Source organism: Echinops telfairi, unplaced genomic scaffold, assembly GCF_000313985.2.
Source record: "Echinops telfairi isolate 266 unplaced genomic scaffold, ASM31398v2 ScPeMD7_1;HRSCAF=3_0, whole genome shotgun sequence".
Taxonomy (NCBI): Eukaryota; Metazoa; Chordata; class Mammalia; order Afrosoricida; family Tenrecidae; genus Echinops; species Echinops telfairi.
This window is the reverse complement of record NW_022103896.1, coordinates 89,951,865-89,962,817: the sequence shown is the minus strand read 5'-3', so window position 1 is coordinate 89,962,817 and position 10,953 is coordinate 89,951,865. Positions and strand designations below refer to the sequence as shown.

At 37.8% G+C, this 10,953-nt stretch overlaps 1 pseudogene; it reads right to left on the bottom strand.

The window, feature by feature from the left end:
• LOC101650285 overlaps nucleotides 1-10,953 on the bottom strand; it is a 24,985-nt pseudogene that overhangs the window by 4,983 nt on the left and 9,049 nt on the right.

Here is a 10,953-nt window from a genome sequence, read left to right as displayed (position 1 = left end):
GTCTTAAAGGCTTGAAGATAAACAAGCGGCCATCTAGCTGAGAAGCAACAAAGCCTACGTGGAAGAAGTACACCAGCCTGTGTGATCATGAGAATTGAACATGCAGAAGTTGTTGAACTGGAGTATATTTTGTTGTGTATATTTTTGCAACACTTTAAAAACAATGACACAAGTAAAAATGAGTTCAACGAAGAGGAAAATGTCCTAGAATTGATTGTGGTGATAATTGTACAACTCTTCTTGATATGATTATTGAATTTTATGACATGTGGATGCAGTGTCAATAATTTTTTTTAAGAAAGAAAATTTCAAAGGGCAGTTCAAGAAACAGAGCCAAATATTTTAATCAAATATGCAAGGATTTAGAATTAGAAAAACAGAAGGGATGAACACACTCAGCATATCTGAAAATGAAAGAACTGAAAAAAAAATTCAAGTCTTGAGTTGTAAACTTGAAAGATTTAATGGGCAAAATATTGAATGATGCAGGGAAAACAAGAGAAACTAAGATACAGAGTCACTGTACCAAAATGAACTAGTTGATATTCCACCACTTAAGGAGTTAGCATGTGAGCAAGAATCAATGGTATTGAAGGAAGAATTTCAACTTTCATTGGATGCATTAGCTATAACAAGGCTCCAGGAACTGATGGAATACCCATTGAAGTGTTTCAAAAAGCTGAAGAAGCACTGGAAGCACTCATTCATGTATGCCAGACCTATGCCAATACAGCTCCTTGGCCAACTGACTGGAACACATCCATATTTCTGTCCATTCCAAAGAAAGGTGACCTAACAGAATACTCAAACTGTAAAATAATATCATTGACATCACACACAAGTAAAATTTTGCTTCATCCAACAACAGTTTCAGTAGTATATCGACAGGGAGTTGCCAGAAGTTCAAGCCCAATTCAGAAGAGGACATGGGACAAGAGATATCATTGCTGATGTCAGATAGATCTTGGCTGAAAGCAGAAAATATCAGAAAGATGCTTACTTGTGTTTCATTGACTATGCAAAGGCATTGAATTGTGTGGACCATAATAAAATGTGGATAACCTTGAGAAGAATGGGAATTCCGGAACCCTTCATTGTATTCATTTGGAACGTATGCATGCAACAAGAGGCAGTTGTGGGACCCAAACAAGGAATACCGCATGGTTTAAAATTGGGAAATGTATGCATCAGGGTTGTATCCTTTCACTATATTTGGTCAATCTGTGTACTGAGAAAATCATCAGAAGAACTGGATTATATAGAAAAGAATGTGGCTTCTGAATTGGAGGGAAGCGTATTAATAACTTGTGATATACAGATGGCACAACTTTGCTTGCTTAAAGTGAGGTGGAATTAAATTACTTGCTGACATAGATCAAGGATTTTTAGCATTCAGTATGGATTACAACTGAAGATAAGAAGGATCAAAATCCTAACAACTGGACCAATAGGTAACATCATGAAAATGGAGAAAAGGTTAAAGTTGTCAAGGATTTTGTGTTGCCTGGATCCACAATCAATGCTCATAGAAGCAGCACTCAAGAGATCAAATAGACATACTGCGTTAGGTATATCTGCTGAACAAGACCCTCTTAGAGTAGTGAAGAACAAGGATGTTACTTTGAGGACTAAGGTGCACTGAACCCAAGCCTTGTTATTCTCTGTTGCATTATATGCATATGAAAATTGGACATTGAATTAGGAAGAATGGAGAAGAATCGATGCATTTGAATTGGGTTGCTGGAGAAGAATATTGAAAACACCGTACAGACTGCTAAAAGAACAAACCAATCTGTATTGGAAGAAGTAAGGCCAGGCTGCTCCTGAGAGGCAAGGATAGGAAGATTCGTCTTACATGTTTTTGACGTATTGTCACAAGACACAAGTCCCTGAAGAAAGACATTATGTTTGATGAAGTGGAAGGGCAGGGAAACAGAGGAAAGTCCTCAACAAGATGGACTGACATGTCGGCGGAAACAATGGACTGAGGCATAGGAACGATTGTGAGGACGGCATAGGACCATGCAGTGTGTTGCTGTTTTGCATGGGGTTGCAGCTGACAGGATGACACTCACCACCACCACCACCCTCGCATTTGTTTCCTGCTTGGGGCAGGCTACTCTGAACTGCCTAGTCATTCTTGACTCTCCAGGATCTACACGATGGGTTACTTTGTGGCCTGGGACAACTATTTAAAAAACAATGCCCTGTCTTGGGAGCAGCAGTCAATCCCTATGCATGTCTGTCAACAAGAGAAAAACAACTCAGTTGGTTGGGATACATGCGGATGTGGACCCTGAGTATGTCTTGGAAGAGGAAAAAGCTGTAGATCCTCCCACAAGGAAGGTTAAGGCAATGATATTCTGCTGCTTTAAGTGACTGGTGGAAATATTAGGCAGGAATACAGGAGGAAAAATGAAAGAAAGAGGAAGAGATGGAGGAACTCAAGAAAGTACTACAAGGCTAATCTGACAAAATACACGAAAAACTGGAAAATTCAACAAGTCCAAAGAGAAATTCAATAGGCAAACACTAAAACTTCAGAATTGGATAAGACTTTGAAAAAACAAAACAGAAGGTTTGAGACAATAGAAACAAACATCAGTGATTCTCTTGAGACCTGAATACAAGATTAAGTTATAAAAAAACCAGAAAAGCTAAAGAAAACGTAAGTATTCTATGGGATACTATCAAAAAGAACAACTTACATTTGATAAACATCCCAGAACAGAATAAAGAACAATTAACTATGCAGAATATAGTTGAAGAAGTATTAAAGGAGAATTTCCTTAATATGATGACAGAACACAAAATAACTATTCAAGAATCCCAGAGAACTCCAAAGAGAATTGATTTCAAAAGGAAATTGCCACAGTACACCATGGTCAAACCTTTTAGCATCAAAGAAAAGGAAACAAGCCTAAGAGCAACACAGGAAGAATGAACAATTACATATAAAGGCCAACTAATTATGATAAGTTCAGATTTTCCTAATGAAACCAGGCAGGCAAAAAGGAAATGGATTGATATATTTAAAAACTTGATATTATAAAACAAACAAACAAACCTGCCAACCCAGAATCCTATATCTAGTAAAATTCCGCAAATATGAGAGAAAAATAAAATCATTTTCAGTTAGAGAAAAACTAAACAAATTTGTAAAAACAAGACTAGCTTTATAAAAAATAATAAAATGAATTTTGGGGGCAGAGAATCAACTACTACAGACAGCAAGCTAAAATTATCATATGAGACATCATTGAGAAATTAGCCTACTTAACTAATACACAAAGTGAAATCAAACCATACAAATCAAAATCAAGTACCACCAATAACATATTCAATCATAGCAATAAAAATTAGAGGGACAAAGAAAAACAAAACAAAAACAACAACAAAATTAAAGGGATCAGAGTAGAGAATATACAGTTGAATGGAGAAGATATTGAATTGTTCACAAAAGAAAACAAATTTTCTTAAATTTGGAATGAAAACAAAACAAAAAACCCAAATGAACTTCAAAGAAAAAGTTAAAACCTAAACAAAACAAAGAGTAAAATCATAGAATCCTAATAAACTGTAAGATAAAAGGAAAGAGGGAACAATGGGTCAGAGTTTAGGTACATGAGTAGACACTATGAATTCGTTTCTACCCAACCTTTGGTGAACCACACCATGAACTAAGCACCAGAATGAACACGGAAGCTGACCTGGCAGGCAGCAGGGCACAACTCAGGCACTACACCAGAAGGACTTAACATAGAGGCCCTGCTGAATGAACTGAACCCTACCTGGAAGCTGCCTGCACCCTTGGACTGAGGGCTGGACTACTTGGTAGGGAGAGGAAGCAGAGAGTGGCTGCCCCAGGATTTTGGAAGTGGCGGTCATTGGACCTTGGGGGGAACATCCCCCTTGGTGGTTGTCTAATGGAAAAGGACCCAGGATCATCATACATGTAATACCTCAATGCCCACCCTGCAGTGACAGGGCAGGTTAACATCAGTTGAACTGGCATCTACACTTGGAAGAATTGACCCAGGAAGGGTCCCACTGTCATCAATCCCCATCCTTAGGGTCAAGAGAGCCCAATGAAATGAGAGATTGAACTGTGTAGGACAAAAACTTGTGGGTGCAGCACATGGTGCAACTGTACTTGCATAGACTCCTCATACAGACAGCATCTGGAGTGCTGGGTCATTAGGAAAATTGATGAGGATAATGGTGCCATCAACTTCAGGGGTATGTTTGACATGCTGTACCTCTTTGTTTATATGAGATTTTGCTTTCCTGCTTGTAGCTTGCCTTTTTTGTTATTTTTTTTTTCCTTTTTCTCTCTCTCTCTCTTTTTTCTTTTTGGGTGTGTGTGTTCTATTGTTTGGTTGCTGGTTGGCTTATGGCTGCTATTGATGCAGTTGATCTTATAGAGTTGTGATTTTTTCATATTACAACCATCAAAGTAAATCTGAGACCTGCAAACCCCACACAAACAAGCAGATGGAGTCTTTAACTCCTATTTAACTCTAGCCCTAATTCAAGAACAGTTAGTTCTGATAACATGGCCCTGCTTGATACTCACCTTCATGAAATGATCACTGAAGATAAGGTCAGCAAAGTGTAGAGAAGAAAATAGATGGTGCCCAGCTGTCAATTGGAATCATGTCTGGAGTCTTACAAGCTTGTATTCAAAGGAGCAGCCATCTAAGCAAGGAGTCAACTAAGTCCACACAGAAGAAGCACACCAACTTGTGTGATCCAAAGATAACAGTTACAAAATTCAGATATGGCAAAGGGAAAAGTATCAGAACTAACATTGTGAACACCCAATTTGTAGAAGGGTGGGAGCCCAAAACCCATCTGCAGAGTAGCTAGTCAGACTAAGATGATGGCAGATACCCTCTAGCCACAGGCAAGAGTCCCAAACAGCCTTACTATCAGACAGAGACCCTTGTAATCTTGACTATGCTGGATCAAACTTAACACGTGGCCAGTTGACCTCCCTACAGACCCGACCTGAATTGGTTCTGGGTGCAAGTATCTCTAACTTGTTCCATGACAGAAATTTCTTCCCTGGTTTTTTGAATGTTGATGGGAGTCTTTTCTTTCTATGTTAGACAGGGTTTTCTAGAGAAACAAAATCAGAACACTAATGATTTTATATATATTTATACAGATAGATAACGGAAGAAATAAACAATTAATCTATAAAGCCATACACATGGCTCAGTGCAACTCACTTATGTGAGACAGCTAATATACTGGCAGTCCTTCAAGCTTTAAAGGCCGCTGGGTAATCCTCTGTAGAGCAATTCAGGCTATCTGGCCACAGGCAGCAAACAGCAAGGTAGGTCACGAACAGTCAGCCAGATAACAGGGTCTGACAGTCCCCAGCTCAAGCAATGTATACTCCAGTAGCGTGGCAAAGCAGGTCTTGAAGGAACCTCAAACTACAGCAACAGAGACAATGAGTTAGGTGTCCCACAGGTAGTGTTGCTTGCAAATTGAGGCAGAGAACCAGGTAAGGCAGCTGTACACTGGTCTGATCATCAAAGAGCAAGAGACAAGAAAGGTGAGGCTCGCTAAGCCATTTATCTCTCTGTCCTTCAATTAATCCCACATGTGTTCATTGGCCATGTTGGCACAATAAACCTACCTATCATACTTTCTTACTCATTATTTGTATTTTTGTCTTTATATTATTTTTTCTTACCACCTTATTTTGTTTAATGTGCTGAAGTTTGTCTGCTGTTGTTGCTGTTTCTCTGTCCATAGTGACCTAGTTCATCTTTTTAAAATACTAGTCTTGTTTTTACAAATTCCTTTACTTTTTCTGTGTTTTTAAGTAGTGTATTGTTCAATCTCCCTGTTTTATCTTTATCTTCCTTTTATTTTCATTGCTGATTTCCAATTTTATAGCATTATGATCTGAGAATGTGGATTGTAGGATCTCAAAGTTTTTTAATTCTTTGAGGCTTCCTTTGTTGTATATGATCTCTTCTAGAGGATATTCCGTGTGCACTGGAGCAGATGTATACTTTGTTGTTGGGTGGAATGCCCTGTTTATGTATAAGAAGTTGAGCTGGTTGATTGTGCTGGTTATCTATTATATTTCTTTATAAAGTTTCTTTCCTGATGATGTTTTCCTTATCATTGGTGTGTTGAAGTATTTTACTATTATTGTGGAGCTGTTTATTTCTGTTTTCAACTCTGTAAGCATTTGACTGATGTACTTGAGGAGTCTTTCATTGAGTGTGTAATGATTAGTAAGGTTATATATTGCTGGTGTGTTTTTCCTTTAATCATTATGCGGTGTTTGTCCATTCTTGTGTCTCATTATGTTATTCACCTTGAAGTCTATTTTATTGTAGATTAATATTGCCATTGATTTTTTTATGGCTACTATTGGTTTGTTGATATTTTGCTATTCTTTGATTTTCAACCTATTTTTGTCTTTGAGTTTAAATGGTGTCTTTTGTAGGCAGCCTATAGATGAGTCTTGTTTCCTAATCTAGTCTTCTACTCTCTGTCTTTTGATTGGTACATTTAAGCCAGTGACATCCGTGTCATTGTTGATATAGGCAGGTTGGTTGCTCTCATTTGAAGTGTTTGTATTTGATTTCCCCCTACACCTGTGTGTGTGTGCATGTGTGTGTGCATGTGTCTGTAGTATTTATTGGTGTCTTTGTCCCTCCTTTACTGCTGTGTTGCTTTGAGTGCTGTTTTTATTGTATTGGTTTTGAGTGGTAGTGTTCTGTTTAATGTGCTGTTTAGTCTGCTGTTGTTGCTGTTTCTCTGTCCATAGTGACCTAGTTCATCTTTTTAAAATACTAGTCTTGTTTTTACAAATTCCTTTACTTTTTCTGTGTCTGGGAATACCTTTATTTCTCCTTCATGTTTGAGGGATAAGTTTGCTGGATATAGAATTCTTGGTTGGCATTTTTCTTTCTTTCAGAATTTTATGTACCATATATATATTTATATATATTTATTTATATATATATACACATATGCCAAGGTTTTCAACACACTTTTAATGCAGTTTTTGTGACAAAATTAGGTGCCTTGGTGGATATGCAGGTAGGCTTATACTGTAGTATATAAGGTATGTCACTTCCTTGTTTTTTTTTCTTGCATAGTTTTTACTAAGTCCCAATATATCCTTATTGGATTTTTTGCTTCTTTTTTTGGTAGGGAACTGTTGTTATTCTCTAGCTACTCTCCTTTTCCTTTTCTGGGTGGCTTCCATTGTACCAAAAAAAGCAAAGTCAATGACATTGAGTTTATTCCAACTCATAGTGACCCTATAGGACAGATTAGAAATGTCCCTGTGTATTTATGGGATGATAGCTCTTTATGTGGATAGAAAGCTTGGTCTTTTTCTCATAGAGCAGCTGACTTTGCAGTTATTAGACTAACTCATAACCACTATGTCACTATTGATGAAGGTCAAGGACTATATCATTCAGTATGGATTACACCGGAACACGAAGAAGTTTAAACTCCTCACAACTCTACAGTATCATGATAAAGGAAGGGAAATTTAAAATTGTCATTTTGAAATTTTTACTCAGATCAATAATCAATGTCCATGAAAACAGCAATCAAGGAATCAGATGGAGTATTGCATTGGCAGATCTGTTGCAAAATACTGTTTTCAGAGTTCTCAGAAACAAATTTATCATTTGCATGACTAAGGTATGGTCTTTTCAATTGCCATCTATGAATGAGAAATATAGACCATGCAAAAAGAATCCAAAGGAAAAAAAATATTTAGTCAAACAATGGTGTCAGGGAGGAGCTCTGGTGATGTAATTGTTACACATTAGCCCTCTAACTTCAAGGTCAGCTGTTCAAACCCAGCACCTCCTCCATGAGAGAGAGATGGTGTTTTCTACTCCTGTAAAGAGTTACAGTCTCAGAAACTCTCAGAGGCAGTTCAACCCTGTCCTGTAGAGTCACTATAAGTCAGCATTGACTTGAAGGCATAGAGTTTATTTTTATGGTGTTTAGGAAGCGTGTGGAATGTTTCTGGGACTTCCAGAAGAACAAACAAATCAAATTTAGAAGAAATACATCTAGAATGCTCCTTGGAAGTAAGGACAGGGAGACTTTAGCTCACTCACTTCACTATCAGGAAAGAACATCATGTTTTGTGAAGTAGAGGAACAGTCTAAATAAAGGAAACTCTCAATAAGATTAATTGATGCAAGGTACTTAAGTGCTGAATAGGCATGCTAAACAGATTCTCTATAACAAACATATGAGAGCCATTGAAACGGATAGGAATAGCATTCCTAGAACCCTGAGCATCAGAAGAATGGATAGCAGAATGATTGTCTATCATATGGGAAAAGAAGCTGAACAAAAGCAGTAGGAGAGGATACATATGGGTGAATTGTTCGCTGACCATCTTGAACTTTTGAAAGCAGCATTTGATTGAGACAGTGGCCTGAAAATACATACAAATGCGCACTACTGGCTAGTGATGAGAAATCAAATTTGTCCACACAATCCAGGCATGCTTGTACTTCCTACAGCCCCACCTACTCTTCGGAGGCTACTACCCATTCCTGTACAACCAGAAAATTAATAGACAAAATTCAATACTAGCCAAATCTGTCCTAAACTGTGCTACAAAAACAGTGAGCTAACCAAGAACTGCTAACAAACTCACATTCTCTATCACACCTCCCAGGAGACAGGTGAAGATTAGTTAAGATTGTACAAATATACAGACAACAATTAATACAGACATCAATTAAGTACAAATACATACAATGTCTCAGAGACAATTTCAGTTTACACAAATAAACAAGACAATGCGACTTAACAAGAGAATAAAACACGCTCATAAGACCTTTCAGAGGAAGTAATATCACAGGAATTTCCCGCAACAGAAATCAAATGATTCAGCGGACTGAAAGAAAGATCAAGAAAACTACAGGCAAAAACTACAGGGGGAAAAAAAAACTTTAGAAGAGTTCAGAAAAACACTAACAGAACAAATTGACCAAAAAATGAGAAGTAAAAGTCATACAAAAACAGAAAGCAGAAATCCAAAAGAATAATACTAAGATTTCAAAAATAAATTGACCTAAAGGACAAAGGAATAGAATTGAAGGCTAAATTAGTGAGCTTGAAGACAAATCTCTCAATATTAGTCTGCTAGAGCAGGGGTTGGCAAACCATGACTCTTTAGGCATATGCATCTCTTTCAGTATGTGTATGTGGTTCTGAAGTAAAAATGAAAATAAGACTATTATTGTTTCATTTATACATTTTAAAGGATATTATTCAGATAATGATAATGATGATTTTATTGTTTGTAAAACTATATGTATGGCTCTTGAATAATTTTTAAATCATTCTGAGGAACCAGGATTGGCTCTGCCGTCTAAAAACTTTGCCAACCTCTGTGCTAGAGGTAACAATCAAGGGGAAAAAAGAATAACAACAACAACAAAATTCTAGAAATTCTAAGAATTATGTGGTGTACCATAAAGATGAATAATTTACAGGTGACCACGTGATCAGAATTTCAGAACAGGTAGAGACAACTAAAAAAAACCCCAGAAAATTGTCAAAAAGGATTAGAAAGAAAACTTTCCTGGTACTATTAAAGATGAGAAGATACACCATCAAACATGAATGAAAACACATAAGTAGCAGAAGCAATATTTTGTGTCACCTTGACTGGGGCAGGATTTCAGTGGCAGTTAAGACCTCGTAATCCCCCCTGATGTAATCTAATAAAGCATAATCACCTCCATAATGGAATCTGCTATGAGCAGGCAATCAGATGAGGGTGGGATGCAGTGCCATTACTCAGATCACATCCCTGATACAATAATTGACAGGAAAACTCTTTCAGGGTTTGGCCTGCTTCCAATATAAAATGGACATCATGTAAAAAATCTGTTTGCTTTTTGCTGAGTTTGGATCCTACATCTGGCTTGTTCACCTCCAATTCTTTGGGCTTGATGCAACAGCCTGCCATAGTGCCTGTTAATCCTGGGAGTCATCAGTGACCTGCTATTATATCTTCCAATCTTGGGTTCCTCAGCCCAAAGAGAAGCCTCCAGCTTAATATCTGACCCACTGTCTTAGAACTTGCCCATTTCTACAACTGTGTGAGACATTTTCTTGGTATAAATTTCTCTCTAAGCTTCACTGGCTTCCCTTCTCTGGAGAATCCAGGTTAAGACTGGCAGCTTTAAACCAAAGACAATGTTCAGAAGTGCTAGGAGAGAAGGAGGAGTGGAGGCAGGACACGTAGGGAGGAGAGGGAATGAGTGGTGTTACAATAAGTAAATTGCAATGAATAAGATGAAATAAAATGCACATAGATTGTTGAATGCAAAATGTCACCCAATTTACAATATAAGAGGAGATGAGCTAGTCAGGGTGCATCGTAGCAATGATGAAACATACAACTTTCCTCTAGTTCTTAAATCTTCCTCCCCTTACCCACTATCATGATCCCAATTCTACTTCACAAATCCGCCTAGACCAGAGGATGTACAGTGGTACAGACAGGAACTGGAAACACAGGGAATCTAGGGAGGATGATCCCTTCAGGACCAGTGGTGTGAGTGGTGACACCAGGAGGGTGGAGCGAAGGTGGGGTGGAAAGGGGGAACTGATTACAAGGATCTACATTTAACCTCCTCCCTGGGGAACGGACAACCAAAAAGTAGGTGAAGGGAGACATCGTGCATGTAAGATATGACAAAATAATAATAATTTATAAATTATCAAGGGTTCATGAGGGAGGGGGGAGCAGGGAGGTCGGGGGAAAATGAGGAATAGGATGATGGGTGCAATCTCAGGAAAGCAATGTCATGTCACCCAATGCCATTGTCACTGGTTTAATCACAATGAGTTGCTGAAGCTAATCAATTTCAAGAAAGAATCTTACAGATTTGAAATTATTTTAAAGACATTTAGATCAAGAAA